This window comes from Mus pahari, chromosome 5 (assembly GCF_900095145.1).
Source record: "Mus pahari chromosome 5, PAHARI_EIJ_v1.1, whole genome shotgun sequence".
NCBI classification, from domain to species: Eukaryota; Metazoa; Chordata; class Mammalia; order Rodentia; family Muridae; genus Mus; species Mus pahari.
Genome location: NC_034594.1, coordinates 142497765 through 142514788, shown reverse-complemented (window position 1 = coordinate 142514788; position 17024 = coordinate 142497765).

Genomic DNA, 17024 nt, shown 5'->3' with positions numbered 1-17024 from the left:
TGTCCTGGAACTCACTCTGTAGACCAGGCTGGCCTCGAACTCAGAAATTCACCTGCCTCTGCCTCCCAAGTGCTGGGATAAAAAGGCATGCACCACCACGCTTTGGAGGGTTTTAATGGGAGAATTTTATTTCTAGCTCTAGATTATTCTAGCATTTCCTCTTGATGACTGCCAAGTCTAATCTGGAGAAGAGGTGAAAGACAGCCCATATAATCTACGAGGAACTGAACTACAGCCATTCGGTCAGTTTTCCAGTCTGTTTTTCTACTGCCCGAGACAGGTGCTTTTGCAATTCAGTCTCTGTTGACGCAAAACCACAATGTTTACCTCAAAGGTCCTAAGAGATAATTTATTCTGGAGTCAAATATGATTGATTGTAGCCTGGGAACACAGGTTACCCCAAATTCCATGTTCCAATGTGGAAGTATTTCTGGAGTGTTCGTTGTAAAACAAAAAAAGTTGTAAATCAAGGTGCTTTTCAAATATACTGAAGTTTAAAATAAATCAGAGAAATCTCCGTTATAAGCCTTACACTGTTTGATAACTCTTAGCCTCTTGGCCAGAAGAGTAGAGTTTTGTTAGTTAATACATTCCAATCGGTTTTTTGTTTATTTGTTTGTTTGTTTGTTTTTAAACTGTTAGTCACAGGATATTAGTCCTGAAACAGGTGGGCTGGAATGGCCATCAAAGGGCCTAAAGATAGCCCAGGATAAACTGTAATTAGGCTCTGGACCTGCAACATCAGCCCTTCCACACCACTGAAGTTCTAACTAGACAATAAGCCCTGCTGCACAGTTTCTTTCCGGGAATTCTTGTTCACTTCTCTGCAGCTCCAGTTTTTAGGAAATGCATATTGAGAAGTGATCCTTAAGGGAGCCAGTGAGGTCTAATGTGTCCATCACATAGCCAGCATTCAGGAGACATAAAAGATACAACGGTCCTTTCCTTAATAGTTTTCATTGAAAATTTTTCATAGTAAAGATAATTTAATGCTAAGAAGGACATTAAACAAACAGTGATCCCGGTCAACTGGAGTTTGGCAGCAAGAGTTCTTGAGAACTCCATTGTTAGGGTTCTCCAGGCAAACTGCTCCTAAGGAGATCGACAGGTAGATAGGAGAGTTATGTAGACATTTCTCCGGACAGATTGGCTCACAAGGTTGTAGAAGCTAAATTCTGTGACCTCATGGCTATAAGCTTGAAGTCTGAAAAAGCCAGTGGTATAATTCCAGTCCATCGTCAAGATAGAGAACTAATAGTGTACGTCAGAAGATGGCTGTCCCAGCTCAAACAGCACATGTGTACTTCCGCCTTTTTGCCTCCACAGGCCCTCAGTGGTTCCCACATGGACGATCTTTACAGTACATTGATGGAGAGTTTTGTATGCTGATGCCTTCCATCCTGCTTCTCTTGCTCCCCGAGCACTGTTAAAGACCCCCCCCCCCGGGAAATAATGGTTTCCCAGCTCTCTAGACTTTTCTTAGCCTAAAGAAGTTGACACAAAATTAACATCTCATCACTGTGGGAATACAGATGCTTAATAGACTGCCATTAACTAAGTTCTAACAAAATAAATGTATGCCATGCACTAGTCATATGAACTTACAAAAGTTCATAACACAGAAGTGAGTGGGAGGCTAGTGCCTGTGTCAGCCTGCTCCAGTCTCCTGGTATGTACTATCATTGCTAGGCTAAATTTATGTTGAGAACTTTTTTTTTTAAGATATTTTCTTTATTTACATTTCAAATGTTATCCCCTTTCCTAGTTTCCNCTCCAAAAANCCCCNATCNCCTNCCCCCNCCCCCTGCTCCCCNNCCCCCCCACTCCTGCTTCCTGGCCCTGGCATTCCCCTATACTGGGGCATAGAAACTTCACAAGACCAAGGGCCTCTCCTCTCACTGGTGACCAACTAGGCCATCCTCTGCTACATATGCAGCTAGAGACACAGAGTCCCACCATGTGTTTTGTTTTCTTTGATTGGTGGTTTAGTCCCAGGGAGCTCTGGGGGGCAGGAGGGGTACTGGTTAGTTTATATTGTTGTTCCTCCTATCGGGCTGCAAAGCCCTTCCGTTCCCTGGGTACTTTCTCTAGCTCCTTCAATGGGGACCCTGTGCTCCATCCAATGGATGACTGTGAGCATCTACTTCTGTATTTTCCAGGCACTGGCAGAGCCTCTCCGAGACAGCTTTTGTCACTTGAGAAGAGAACTGCAGAGAAATCTTCACCTTGTAACAGTGACATTATTCCAAATAGGCAGTGATTGAGAATTGGCAGAAATGAATTAATGGTAGAAAAACAGGATAGCAAAGCCCTGTGGAAGGGATGTCAGCTGAGCAAGGAGCATGGGGATTTGCCAGGGTTTAGAAACACTCCAAACTTGGGCAGTGGTCATGGAGCTATTTAAAGGAAAAAAAAAATCCTAAAACTGAACAGTTAAGATTTGTTATTCTTCCAAGTTCTTCCTCAATTAAAAAAGAACATCTTAAACCTCATGCAGTTTTGTTTCAAGATATATTATAATTCATTGGTCAAAGATGGGGTTTAAATAACTTAAAATTTCATTACTAGGATATGGAAGAGCAGGGATTAAAATCCAAGTCTTCTGGCTCTACAGTCTTGTCACACTTGTCCAATCCAAACAGCATTCTGAAAATGCTGAGCACAAGCTAAAGTGTGTGAAAGAGGAACAGACAGAAACAGTTGTGTGTTTACAAGGTTGCGTGTTTACAAGGTTTAAGCTCTTTGTGCTGAAGAGGAAATGGAAAAGCTAAGAAGGGACATCAATTGTTTTTTGTGAATGTCACCATCAATAGTTCAAGGAAGAGGCAAGTTGGCAAACTTTGGCCTTTGGTTGGGAATGATCATAGTGCAAGAAGAGGGCCAGAAGACTGAAGACAGAGCCATACTTGGGCTACTGTGAAATAATGAGGATTTTTTTTTTTTTTTTTGGTTTTTTGAGACAGGGTTTCTCTGTTAGACCCGGCTGTCCTGGTACTCACTCTGTAGACCAGGCTGGCCTCGAACTCAGAAATCCGCCTGCCTCTGCCTCCCGAGTGCTGAGGTTAAAGGCGTGTGCCACCACGCCTGGCAATAATGAGGATCTTGACAAGGTTATGCAACATCAACCGAAGACCAATCAATTGTTCCTGGGCCTGGGTGACATTTTCTTGTTATCCGGAAGGTAGGTGTGTGTATGTGAGTGTGCATGTGTGTATGTGTGTGCATATGTGTGTGAGTGCACATGTGTGTATATATGTACATGAGTGCATATGTGTATGTGTATATGTGATGTGTGCATATGTGTGTGAGTGTACATGTGTGTATGTGTGTGGGTATGTGTGTGCATGTGTGTGAGTGTACATGTGTGGGTGTGTGTGTGTGGGTATGTGTGTGCATGTGTGTGAGTATGTGTGACAGCAGGGCACTTCTGGGAATACTTAACATTTGAGAGAACAGCACTATATTTAGGCAAATCTAATTGTTTCAAGGGAACGTTTTGTACATTCTTTGCACATGTTTATCTGCTCATAAAAGACATACTGAAGAGGCGAGCATTTGGCAGCCTGAATTTGGTACAAGTCAGAATGTCATAGTAGAAGAGGGCCTGAGAGCACAAGATCCCGACCAACCCTTTTCATTGAGTAATTGGAAAATGCAATAGAAATCTTGATAACTCACATATAGGAGATGGGAAGAGAAAAACAATCAACCTACAGTCTGTGACTTATGTTCCAGGGGAATCAGACTCTCCTAGAAGAGAAGACACTTGAGAGCTCATTCTCAAAGATAAGCATATTCAAATGGAGAGCCTATTAAGGGCTCAGAGTACTATTACAATCAGCATTATTGGTCAAAGCTATTGGGAGAGGGATCATTACTTGATTGTTTAGTTTTTAAGTATGAACTCAGAAGGTGACAACATTGTGTCACAAAAAGATTGGACACATCTGTGGATAGGGACTTTCCCCCACTAGAGCCTTCTGAAATCCTCTACAATGTAGTAGCCATTGTCTTTTCCCCTCAGGACTTAACCTAGCTCTAATATGCCAAGCTGTTAGGAGGGCTAGTATAAAGAAAACTTGAGGTTAGTAATAAGAGGGTATCAGACCCAGTATGGTGTGCACATCTGTAATTGCAACCCCTGACAAATGGAGGCAGAAGCATCTTAAATTCATAGTGAGTTTGGAGCGAGCCTGAATTACATGAAAGTCTGCATGAACAGACATAAAATATGAGGGTAATATTCGAAACCCTGAAGCAGAATATTTTTGGCAGACTTGGTTCCTCACATCTTCTGACTGTACTATAGACTATTTCCTGTGAGTCAGCTGTCCCCGAGGCCTCGTCTTGGCAGGCCACGGTTCTTTGTGGCTTTTGTGGAAGAGTTATGTGTGATCAGCAGAGGGCAGTATGAACAAATGCTGGGATGAAGCAGCATCTCAGGCTTGGTTCAGGAGCTCTGGCTTTGCAGCAATGAATGTCATCATCAATCCTCCCACAGCTTACTTCCTAGCCCTAACCATCTGGCCTCCTGACCCTACAGGTGTGTCTTTCTGTTACTCTTTCCACTGCAGGGGACTAGAGTACTTAGTTTGAAGGCTTCGTTTTACACGTAATTAAACTGAGGTTCCAAAAGGAGTGTGCACCTTAAGGATGTGCACCTAAGGTAGTCACAGTTCGGACTACATACTAGATCTGAGCTGGGGTCAGGATTTAGGCACCAACCGTTTACTAAGAGTAATTCAAGCCTAAGTGTGACTTGAGTAGCAGAGATGACAGGTGAAGATGAAGGATGAGACAGAGCTTATGACAGACAGAAATAGCAATAGGGATTATACAAATTGGTGAGGTTTCTTTTTCAACATATCTTTTCAAGATTCCATTTCAACTAAAGTCCTTTTCAAAAGAGGGTGCAGGCTGGTGGTGTAGCTCAGTGGTAGAGTGACTGGACTGCATAACCCTAGATTTGAAGACCAGCAACTCCCCACATCAGAAAAAGGAATTAGTACATTCATTAAAACTTAATTATAACTTATCATTTAATTGAATGGATCGCTTTCTTGCATCTAGACAATTAAATGATGATATAAGAAATTCCAATTCTTGCCCCAACCAAGTTCAACTTTTCCAAAGTCCTGTTCTCCAGAAATAACTGACCACTTTCCTGTGTGTCTTACATATCTTTTCAACCATTCACCTATTTGGAGCCCTGACCCTCATCCCCACAAGCTAGGATAGGTGGCATCCTGGTCCTAACCCTTCCCAGGGAATTGTTCTCTGCTTAGCAGGGGTATCTCTCTGTGTCAGCTCTTGGAACTTAAAAGGTTTAATATATATGGGCATTGTGGTGGATAATCGTCATTGTCAACGTGACTGGATTTTAGAGTTACCTAGGAGACACTACTTGACCAAGAGAGGGAATTTCCAGAGAAGTTTTAAACAAACAAACAAACAAACAACATAAGGAAAAGATCCACCTTGAATCTGGGCAGCACCATGTCACCTCTGTTTACTTCCTGATACCAGTGGCCATATACACAAAGGAAAACCACTCTCCCTTGAAGCCAACAGTAGCCAATGGCTTCTCAGCTAGGGGCAGGGCCTTGCTTTTCCCATCCTGGGTGGAGTTTTGACTGCCTCGATCCTGTGCAGACAACCACAGCTAATGGAGTTCATGTGTACAATTGCTACATCATGTCCGGAAGACATCTCAAAGCACTCCTTTTTACTCCACTCCTACATCCCTTTCCACCTTTTCTTCCGCAGTGTTCCCTGAGCCTTGGGTGCCTAAGTGATAGAGACGTCTCATTGAGAGCTGAGCACTTGCAGTCTTTTATTCTTAGCACTTTGACTAGTTTTAAGTGTCTGTATTTATGGCTACCAGCTACGGCGACAAAAATCAGACTCTTCTCTGACCAAGACTGAGAGTAGCCCGGGTCTGTAGGTATGAAAGTGAGTATTTAGAAGGTCATTCGATATCATGGCCATTTAGCAATAGTAGTCTCCCCACATCTAGGGAGTATTGTCTCCACAGCTATGAGGTTTTGACCAGGATATAGTACTGGGGATGAATCTTTCTTTCTTGTGGATCAGAAAGGGACCGGTGACTCTGTAATTGTCATACCACAATTGCATCCATATAAACATCTCACCTAAGCGGGACAGTATTGTAGCCTGCAGGTCCTGTGCTGAGGAAGACCAGGGATGTTACTCTGCTGCCTGCATAGCCTCCTGGCACTCTGAAAGCTAGCCAGCAGGGGAAACGTTTCCTGGTCAATCTCACTTTGACTTCTTTGTGCCCTGCAACCAAACTGTGTGGTTTCTTCAGTAACAGTGTCTAGATTCATGCCCTGCACCTCTTCAGATAGGTTCTGGGGATTGAATTCAAGTCTTCACACTTTGTACAAACACTTTACCAACCAAGTTTTCTCATCTATGAAATTTTAATTTGGGTTATTTACAGTACCTTTCATCTCTAAGATTTTGTTCAGTTCTTTAAAATTAGCAATTTCTTATTTATAAGACATTGTTCTCAGGCTTGCCCTTAACTATTTGCACTGAGGGTTTTTTTTATTTCTTAGAAAAGATTTATGATGTCTGCTTTAAAGCCTTTTACTAGTAAGCCTGGCATTAGGGTTTCCCCAGGAACTATTTTTATTAACTACTTTTTTTTTTCTCTAACATAGACTTATTTTCTTGGTCTTGTGTAAGTCTACTAGACAATTAAAATAGCACAACATAGTGACTCTGAAAATCACATTTCTCTTCTCACTGTTACTGATTTAATAGTCTTCATGTTTTGCAAGGGTGAACACTAATGTTCCTCATAGGTGAACTTAGTGGCCAGCTATAAGAGAAACTTCTTTAGATATTTTAAACCAAATGTTTCTCTGCTTTCTGCTGACAGATTCTATGTGAGTGCCAGGGTTCATTCTCACACTGGTCAGCTTTTTTTTTTTTTTTTTAAGATTTATTTATTTATTTAATTTATGTGAGTACACTATATCTATCTTCAGACACACCAGAAGAGGGCACCAAATCTTATTATAGATGGTTGTGAGCCACCATCTGGTTGATGGGAATTGAACTCAGGACCTTTGGAAGAGCAGCCAGTGCTCTTAACCGATGAGTCATCTCTCCAGCCTCTGGTCAGCTTCTTTTTTCTCAATTCTTGTTTGCCCAGTATCTTATTGTTAGCCAGAGTCGAGAAAAATATACCTTTTTCAGCCACTTATAGGCATAATTATGGGCTTAGTTTGAGTCTTTTAGATCCCTAAGAATGTACTGGAGAATTTTGCAAAGTTCATGTAGAAATCTAATTTTTCTTTACAGCATTTTGGCCAGCTTCTTGCTTGTTTTTGGTGTGTATGGCTGCCATAGGCCACTGCCATGTTACACCGTTACCACTGCATGCTTTTGATAAACGTCCTAAAGATACAGTTTCCTACTGGGTGAAACCTGAGTCAGGTCAAATAAAAGACAACTCTAGAATATAGAGTTTCCAGACAGTTCGAAGATGGGAAAAAAGATAGAGAGGATCAGAGGTGGTACCTTTTGAAAAACTTCCAAGCCTTCTGCTGTCTCTAGAGGTGAATGGGTAGCTATTTTTCACAGATATAGTTTTGAGGCTGCTAGTTTGAATCTTTTAGTGGTTTGGGAACTCGAGGTGTTATGCATCCTAAGCAATTGGTGTACCTCTGAACAATATTCTCAGACCGTGTGTGTGTGTGTGTGTGTGTGTGTGTGTGTGTGTGTATGTGTGTGTGTGTGTGTTGTGTGCCTGCAGATGTATGTTGAGACTGGAGACTAGTCCGTTAGCTACTGTGGCTGGCCAGCCAGTGCCAGGATCCTCTAGATTATAGGTGCATGCTGCCATTCTCACCTTTTTATGGATGCTGGGAATTTGAAGTCAGATCCTCCTTCTTTCACAGCAAGCACTTTTCCAACCAAGCCATCTCTTCACCAATATTCACCTCATCTTCCAACTTAGTTTTTGATACAGAGTCTCATTTAGCCCAGGCTGACCTCAAGCTTGCTATTTAGCCAAGGATGACCTTGAACTTCTGATCCTCCTGCTTCATCTTCTTGCAAGCTGAGATTATAATCATGTGTTTCTCTGTCTGGTTTATAAGGCTACTGCTAAGCTGAACATCAGAGGGCAAAACCAGGGCAAGTTAGAACCCACAATGTTTATTTTCTTTACCTCATGTTAGAGGCTCCTCCTTAATGTTTCTTTAGTTGAAACAAGTTACAAGTGTCTGAAAAGGGTTGATTTTAATGATCTTCCATGCCCTTGGTTTATGGAGCAGATTTTTAGAAGCCTTTTCCTTTGCCAGGCTGCACATTCTTCCCACTTGCTGGCTTTTCTGTTGTGGTCTCAGGTGACAGGGGAACACAAACTCATGGATGTTGGCTATCTTGAAAATGGTTAAATTTTCATCTTAAAAATTTCACATCTTTTAATGTAAAATGCTATCTACAATACATAGAACATAGGAAAGTTGTGTTATAGACATTTTCCAAGGCTTGCAAGCATGTGTCTTAGCTACAACAGAACACACATCTTGTGGCTGATCCAGTGACTTTTATACCAGTTGCTTAAACAACTTAAATGATACAAACATTGTTTTGCCTTGACGATTCCCTCAGACACACACAGGGCAGAATCGCACAAGCCTTTTGTATTTATTGGTGGGTAAATTCAAGCATCGAATTTCACAGTTTAGACCCAAGTCATATAACCTATGCTTATCTGAGCAATGTGATTGTTTGAGGGTTAGTGCAGAATGCTTGATTTTGCAGAGTATAGCAAGAGGGGTATAATGAATGGTTAAGTTGGGAGCCACAGCTGCCCAACGCCCTTGTAAGAATATGGGAGATGAATCTTAGAGGTTCTGGTTTCTGCTGCTTTCAAAAAAAGAAAAAGAAAAAGAAAAAGAAAAAGAAAAAAAAAAGATCTCCTAGCATAGTCTGCCAGATTCCCGAGAGGGAAGCGTTCAGTGTACAGAGCAGAAGTCCATCACAGAACCGACAAACTACGTATAAAGCAAATCTCAGTTTCCAGTCAGCGGGGTGAGAACGCTTCTGTCTTAGATACTCTCCCTCCTACTGTTTTTATCAGGTGTTACAACTTGAAGTTTTGAAGACAGCCTCACGTTCCCATAAAAATCTTTGTTTCTTTCATTGATAACGGGTTGGCTCGGGTTCCTAGACCTAGAACACCAATTTCATTTCCATTTGATTCTTTTTTTCTTTTCCTCTCTGAAACGTGCAAATTAAGTCCCTTTATATTTTTCCCCAAACCAAGCTTTATTCCTTCCATGTTCCTCTCCCAAATAATCGCTCCTTTGTGAAGAACCGAACGATAGCAAACTTGTGGTCATCCGTTATGTTTTCAAGTTCAATATTTAACTAGCAAGTTGTTTATTCAGAAACACAATCTGACCTACTGGGTAACCAATTTTTGTTTAATATATCTGAGAGTGAGTACAGCCAGCCCTTGTGGAAACCTCATCTGGCTTCTTGTATACAATAGAGACCATTTTAGGACACCCCAAAATTATATTGTTTGATAAAGTCCCAAAGTGGAAAATTAAAAGTGTAGCCCGTATTACTATCATATTTTTTATCATTCCACAGATTTTTTTTTTTTGGTGTGGTTGCTTTTTTTACTTCTAATTTTTTTTTTTTGAAGCACAGTTTCTTTCATCATTATCCTTGAATATACATTTTGGAGACCATTCTGATTATACAATATCATGTTTCTGAATCGAATACTCTGTGGGTTGCTTCTAGCGACATAGTCTTTTAAACTGATTCCAGAACAGAAATAAAATGGCTGGCTAAGTGGAATTGAGAGATGGGTGCCTGTGGGGTGTAGTTGTCTTTCAGTGGCAGTTTGTATGCATAGCATCAGAGGTCTCCGTTTTCCTTTATTATCCCTTGGTAAGCCACTTCAGTCTTGGATCAACTGGCCAGGTCCCCTTTATGGCACTTTCTTTGAAATAGTTGCTGTATACTAGATTAGCTATCAAGATAGCTGCATTCTGCACAGTCATTCTGAATGGCTCTCTGTCTCTCTGTCTCTCTGTCTCTGTCTCTGTCTCTCTCTCTCTATATATATCTCTATATATATATACTTTATGTGAAAGGGGTTCTTCCTCTTTTTCTTTTTTTCTTCTTCTCCTCCTCCTTCTTTTTTAAATTTTATTTATTTATTATATGTAAGTACACTGTAGCTGTCTTCAGACACTCCAGAAGAGGGAGTCAAATCTCATTGTGGATGGTTGTGAGCCACCATGTGGTTGCTGGGATTTGAACTCAGGACCTTCGGAAGAGCAGTCGGGTGCTCTTACCCGCTGAGCCATCTCACCAGCCCCCTCCTCCTCCTTCTTGTCTTCTTCCTCTTCCGCTTCCTCTTCCTCTTCCTCTTCCTCTTCCTCTCCTCCTCCTCCTCCTCCTCCTCCTCTTCTTCCCCTCTCCTCTTCCTCTTTTTCTTCCTTCTTCCTTTTCCTTTTGAGATAGAACTTCACTATGTAGCCAGTCTGGTCTCAAGCACTCCAACTTCTTGCCCCAGGCTCCCAAGTGTTGGAGTTATAGGGATGTGTCACATTGGCTCAAGCTTCAGTTTCCTCTTCTATAGTATGGAAGAGACAGTGGAGGAGGGAAGGCGGGAAAGGAGTTGGACTCAACGAGCTTGACAACCTTTTCAGGCTCTTATTTATGTTTTCCTGTAGCTCAATGAAGAAATCTTTCTGATGCCGTAATCGAAATTTAAGCTACCCAATGTTTAAATTTTCTGAATTTCCTGATTGTGCCTATTCTGCAAGTTTTTATACATACTTAATATACATTAAATGTATGCAACATGCATCTTCTGTTTTCAACAGTCTATTTTATTTAATATTTATTTAGTGACCAGTATGATACTGATGCTGTTGTAGCTACTTCAAAATATTGACGAGTCTGGTTAACTTTCACAGCAATCATCCAGGGTGTGCATCAGGGATCGGAGGCACAAAGAGACCGACTGCTGTGCCCAAATCAAGCTAGCAGCACAGACCTGAACTAAGAGCCAAACTCACTAGGAATCGTGATGTGATCATTGCATTAAGTCACCTAAGGGCTAGTGTTATGCTTCCTTCCTCTTAACAGAAGCTCACAGTGCTGGCTTTCTACTCTTTGCCTTTTGATGTAACGCTGAATAAAATACTCATCTTCATTCACTACTCCCTGTGTCTCTCCACATCCATTCCTTGGCTCTGCGAACAAGCTTCTCATAGCCATCTTCTTTAAGGACCAGAGCCCTCGATTTTGTCCTCTGTCTTTGCATCCCTGTGCCATCTCCTGTGCCCACGGGTAGACACGGTTGTTCTTCCACTTGTTGCTGCCAACCCAAATGCCTTGCTCCCTTCCCTGCTCCTGTCATGCATAGGTCCCGGTCTTTGGGGTCCCTATTCTGCCTGGGTTCTATAAGAGAGCAGGCTGGGAAATCCATGTGAAGCAAGCCAGTAAGGATCATCCTTCCATGGCCTCTGCATCAGCTCCTGCCTCCAAGTTCCTGCCCTGCTTAAGTTCCTGTCCTGACTTCCTTTGGTGATGAACAGAGATATGGATGTGTGAGCCATATTAACCCTTTCCTCCCCAACTTTCTTTTGGTTGAGGTGGTTTTGTCACAACAATAGAAACCCTAACTAAGCCACAGATTATACCAAAGGCCAGCTGATACTTCGCAAGCATTAACCACCCCAACCCAAAAAGTACTGGAAGATATTTTCCAAAACAATTACACAACTCAAGTATCTCTGACCAAAAAGAAAAAAAAAAAAAACCCAAAAAGAGAAAAAGGAGGATCATTCTTACAGGTCAGGGGTAGTAACTCCTCAGGATGCATTTCTTTCCCCAATAACTCCTGACAAAGGCACATTTGCTCTGGTTCTCCCTATCATAGGCAGGTTCCATCTTCTCTTCCTCCCTCCACTGCATGGTGAATATGTAAGTAGGCCTGTCCTCTACCGGTCTCTAAGCTTCTTCCCCCTCCCCCAATGTTTTAATTGACATAATTGTATATAGTTAGGGGATATGGTGTGGTGTTCCACTATATGTATACACTGGGTTATCAAAGAACAGCATTTGACATAGCTACCACCTCAAATGTTTACCATTCCTTTGTGCTGAGGGCACTAACATCCTGTTTTAATATTTTTTAAGGATTATTTATTCAACCGGGTGTGGTGGTGCACGCCTTTAATCCCAGCACTCGGGAGGCAGAGGCAGGAGGATTTCTGAGTTCAAGGCCAGCCTGGTCTACAGAGTGAGTTCTAGGACAGCCAGGGCTATATACAGAGAAACCTTTTCTCGAAAAACAAAACAAAAAAAGGATTATTTATTCATTATATGTCACTATCTTCAGACACACCAGAAGAGGGCATCAGATCCCATTACAGATGGTTGTGAGCCACCATGTGGTTACTGGGAATTCAACTCAGGACCTCTGGAAGAGTGGTCAGTGCTCTTAACTGCTGAGCCATCTCTCCAGCTACTATTGTTATTTTTAAAATATACAGTATGATACGAACTGTGGTTAGCCTGCCCACTATATGACCAGAGCTTGTTCTTCCTGTCTTACAATATTTTTGTAATTGATAAGAACCTCTTGCCACTGTTTCCTCCTCCAGTGTCTATTCTTCTACTCTGTACTCTTAATGCTTTTTTAAAAATAAATTGTTATGCATATATGAATGATGTGTGTGCATATATATATGCATCCCATGACTTCGTGGAGTCAAGTCTCTCCTCCAACCTTTACATGGGCTCCAGAAATTGAACTCAGGTGCTCAGGTTTGTATAATAAGCACCTTTACCCATTGGGCCATCTTACCAGCCTTCTGTAAGTATTTTTTAAGGTAGCACAAGTTAATGGAAGCATCTAGTCTTTATCTTTCTATGTCTGGATTGAGCTTAACATGGTGCCCCCCCCTCCCAGATTCACTCATATTGATGTAAATGGCAGGGTCTTGTTCTGTTTATGGTTGAGTAGTATTCCATTGTGTATACATAGTCAAAAGTTAGGACCATACTCTACCTGTCTACCCAACTGTTTTTTTGCAGCTCATAGTAGATGTTCAATGATAAATGAACATGGCCATAACACATGGCAGAGAGCAGGTGCCCGCACTGAGACTTCGCTCCATAGTCCAGGATTTTAGAGAAAGGTGAGAGAACTTCCTGTTGGATGAGTCCCAGAGCCTTCATAGGGAAATACAAATTTTCCTAGTCTTGAAAGATGAATGTAGGTCTGGAGAGATGGCTCAGTGGTTAAGAGCACAGGCTGCTCTTCCAGAGGACTTGGGTCCGATTCCTGGCACTCACACGGCAGATCACAGCTGTCTGTAACTAAAGTTCTAGGAGATCTGACATCTCATGCAGGCAAAACACTAACCCACAATGGGCTGGACACTCCTTCCTTGATCATGAATTGAGAAAATACCTTACAGCTAGATCTCATGGGGGCCTTTCATCTCTGGGATGACTCTAGCTTGTGTCAAGTTGACACACACAACCAGCCAGTTCAATCTGATTTGTTGGAGCAAGACAGAGCTCCCTGGATGGCCTATGGCTTCTAAAGACTCTGTGAGAGGATCTGGTATCTGAAACACTGTGTTAGCAGCCGTCATTAGAAGGCCTGGTGAGCATAGAAAAACAGTCTGTAAGGAAGGTGGAAGTCTTGGTAAGGGCTGGAGAAGGCATGTTCAAATGGCCCAAAAGAGTAGTGATAAAGTGGTAATTTGCCTATTGTCCCAGGTTTAAATCTGCCCTTCTTTACCCTGTTCTGTGATGACAGAGCTGGGATTTTGCAAACCACACTCAGGGGTTCCCCCTTGATGGGCTTCCTCTTAGGTTTTGACCATAAGAGGCAAGAGGCACAGTCAAAAGGCAGAACAAGACAAAGTCATTTTTCTGTTCCTTGATATTAATGTCACTGCTGCAGATGTGGCTGGCACCTTCCCCCAGCAGTGGCATTTCACACCACGGTGGCAGTTTATTCCAGCTCCTTTCCTATTTGCAGAGCCTCAATGTGCCAACTCATACTCTGCCAGAAGAAACCCCATGTGAACTGCCTCAAGTGTCAAGCTCTAATTTCCTGGTGTCTCCTCCCCCCAGTGCTTTAGTCTGATCTGTCCACTTTTGTTCTCCGAGGCATAGACAGGGTAGTAACTACTGTCTGAAGTTCGTCTTTCTCCCAGTTAGCCTTCCAAGAGTGGTGTGGCCAATTCTTCATAATGATGCTCTTCAATTTCTGTTGAAATATTCAGGGTGGGGAGGGTGGTGTCTGTTTTTTTTCTGACTAATTTGTGTGTGTGTGTGTGTGTGTGTGTGTGTGTGTGTGTGTGNTTTTTTTTCTGACTAATTTGTGTGTGTGTGTGTGTGTGTGTGTGTGTGTGTGTGTGTGAGTGAGTGAGAGAGAGAGAGAGAGAGAGAGAGAGAGAGAGAGAGAGAGAGCAATGTGTATGGGTGTTTTGCCTGTACGTATGTGTATGTAGCATTTGCTTGATGCCTGGTGGCCACAGAGGTCACAAGAGGGCATTGGATAATGTAGAACGGAAGTTGCATATGTTTGTGACCTGCTACGTGAAGTACAGGAATCAAACCTGGGTCCTCTGGAAGAGCAGGCAGTGGTTTTAACCATGGGGCCAGCTCTCTGCCCCTCCCCCACTGACAACATTTCTTTAAAATATTTGTTATTTTTATTATTTCTGCATATGTGTGTTGTCTGTCTGTCTGCCTCTCTCTCTCTCTCTCTCTCTCTCTCTCTCTCTCTCTCTCTCTCTCTCTCTCTCTGTGTGTGTGTGTGTGTTTGAGATATGTGTGCTGGTGCCTATGGAGGCCAGAAGAGGGCATTGGAGCCCCTGGATCTGGGACATCCAACATGGGTTCTGGGGATGAACATTTGTCCCCTGAGTGAGTAGCAATCACCCTTAACTTCCGATGCATCTCTTTATGCATTCTGACTTATGCAGAAGTAGAGTGAACTGAAAAGAAAAGCATTCAGGAGTCTAGGCGACAGGTAGCCAGAGACTTAGCAGGAGCAGCAGCGTGAGTCTTCTAGCTGTCTTCCTTAATGGGGATAGTGACATACATCCACCTTCTATTCTTATTGGAATGCTAGGAAACACACCAGAGTAGAGATTTGGAGGGATGCTGGTTGCATGTTACATAAGTGTACTTGTCACAGTTTTAGTAGTAAGAGGGAGCATACTGATGTTACAAGGATGCAGAGTGTTGCATGGGTCCTAGGGCAGGATTGCAGCTCTGTCCTGGGAGGAGTGTAGGACTGGGAACTGGAAAACTACCAGGGTCTTTACTTAGTATCATTTTCTTGCAGGTCTTGCAGGTTACTTCATTCCTTCTGGGAATTTACTCCCTCTGTCTGATCCCATAGTCTATATGATGCAGAGAACATTTCTGCCTGTGGCTTTAGGGTTGATAGCTCCTTGAAAATGAGCGCCGGGTAGGATTTTTCTCTGCTCCATTTTCACATTTTTATAAGATGGCATCCAAAGAGCAGCTTGGTTTATATTTCCATTCACAGTCTTGTCAGATCTGACCCTGGAAGCAGAGATTCCCTAATGAAAGCACAGATTCAGGTGGTCCGCCCTATGTGAGAGTGAGAACGGCATCGCTGCGCACTGAGAAGGCATTCAGGCATCGACCTGTCAGGTTTGGTCTTAGAAATGATGATGAAGCTTGGAGTTGGAGTGAAGACCAGCTTTTGATATCAGTGTTTGTTTCAGATTGATTCTAAAAAGATATGGGGGAGCAGGGAGAACTCAGCCCCCAGATAAGGATCCAGGGACTGCTGTTTCAGTGAGCATGGGAGCTGAAGACTCAGGACATGTCCTACCCTTCATCTGCCTTAGATCTCTTAAGCATATCTCAGATTTCCAATGAAAATTTTAATTCTAGCTTTAATCTTCAACCCATTGAAGAAATGAAGGCTGCCCATTCACTCAGCAACAATGTGAGTGCTCAGAGCTCTCCAGCACTGCTGACATGCCACAGGAAGACTTTCTCCAGACTCTATTCCTCTTATATTAGTCAGGCTTCTCTAGAGAAAGAGAATGGGCATAATGACTCTGGATTAAACGAGGATTAGGGGCTGGTGAGATGGCTCAGCAGATAAGAACACCCGACTGCTCTTCCAAAGGTGCAGCGTTCAAATCCCAGCAACCACAGGTTGGCTCACAACCATCCTTAACAAGATCTGACTCCCTCTTCTGGAGTGTCTGAAGACAGCTACTGTGTACTTACATATAATAAATAAATAAATAAATAAATCTTTAAAAAAAATACAAAACGAGGATTAGTTAGAGTGACTTACAGTCTGTGGCCTGGTTGGTCTAACAATGGCTCTCTCTCCCTGGAAAGGTCAAGAATCCATTAGTTGTTCAGTTCACAAGGCTGAATGCTCAGCTGGTCTTTGGTCATTGTTGGAACCCCAAAGAAGTAGGTTGTAATAACAGTGAAGGAACGCCTGTGTAGCAGGAGCTGCCAATGAAATGGAGGGCCAGTAGGTCAACAGCAAAATCTTCCTTCTTCCCTGTCCCTGGGTAGCCTGCCATCAGAAGGTGTGGCCCAGATTTAGGATGGGTCATCTGACCTCTAATAATACAATCAGGAAAAATCCTTCCCAGGTGTGCTCAGCTGCATTGGTTTTAGAGGATTCCAGATGCAGTCAAGTTGACAAGATGTCCCAAGATCATACCCCCGTCCCATGTCATTCCCACAAATCCTCACTGGTCCAGGGATACGTTGCTGGTTTTCCTATTTATTTTGTTAGCATACATCTCTTCAGTGGTTCAAAAGAAAGCGTTTTTGTGTAACTGGACAAAACGTCTCGGACATGAAGGGCCTTGGAGAATAAAGACTCCATCTGTCAGTGCAATGTCTGAGCCTTCCTTGAAGCACAGGACCAGGAACTGCCTGGGAATTTGAGTGCTTCTGACCATTCCACACTGGACATG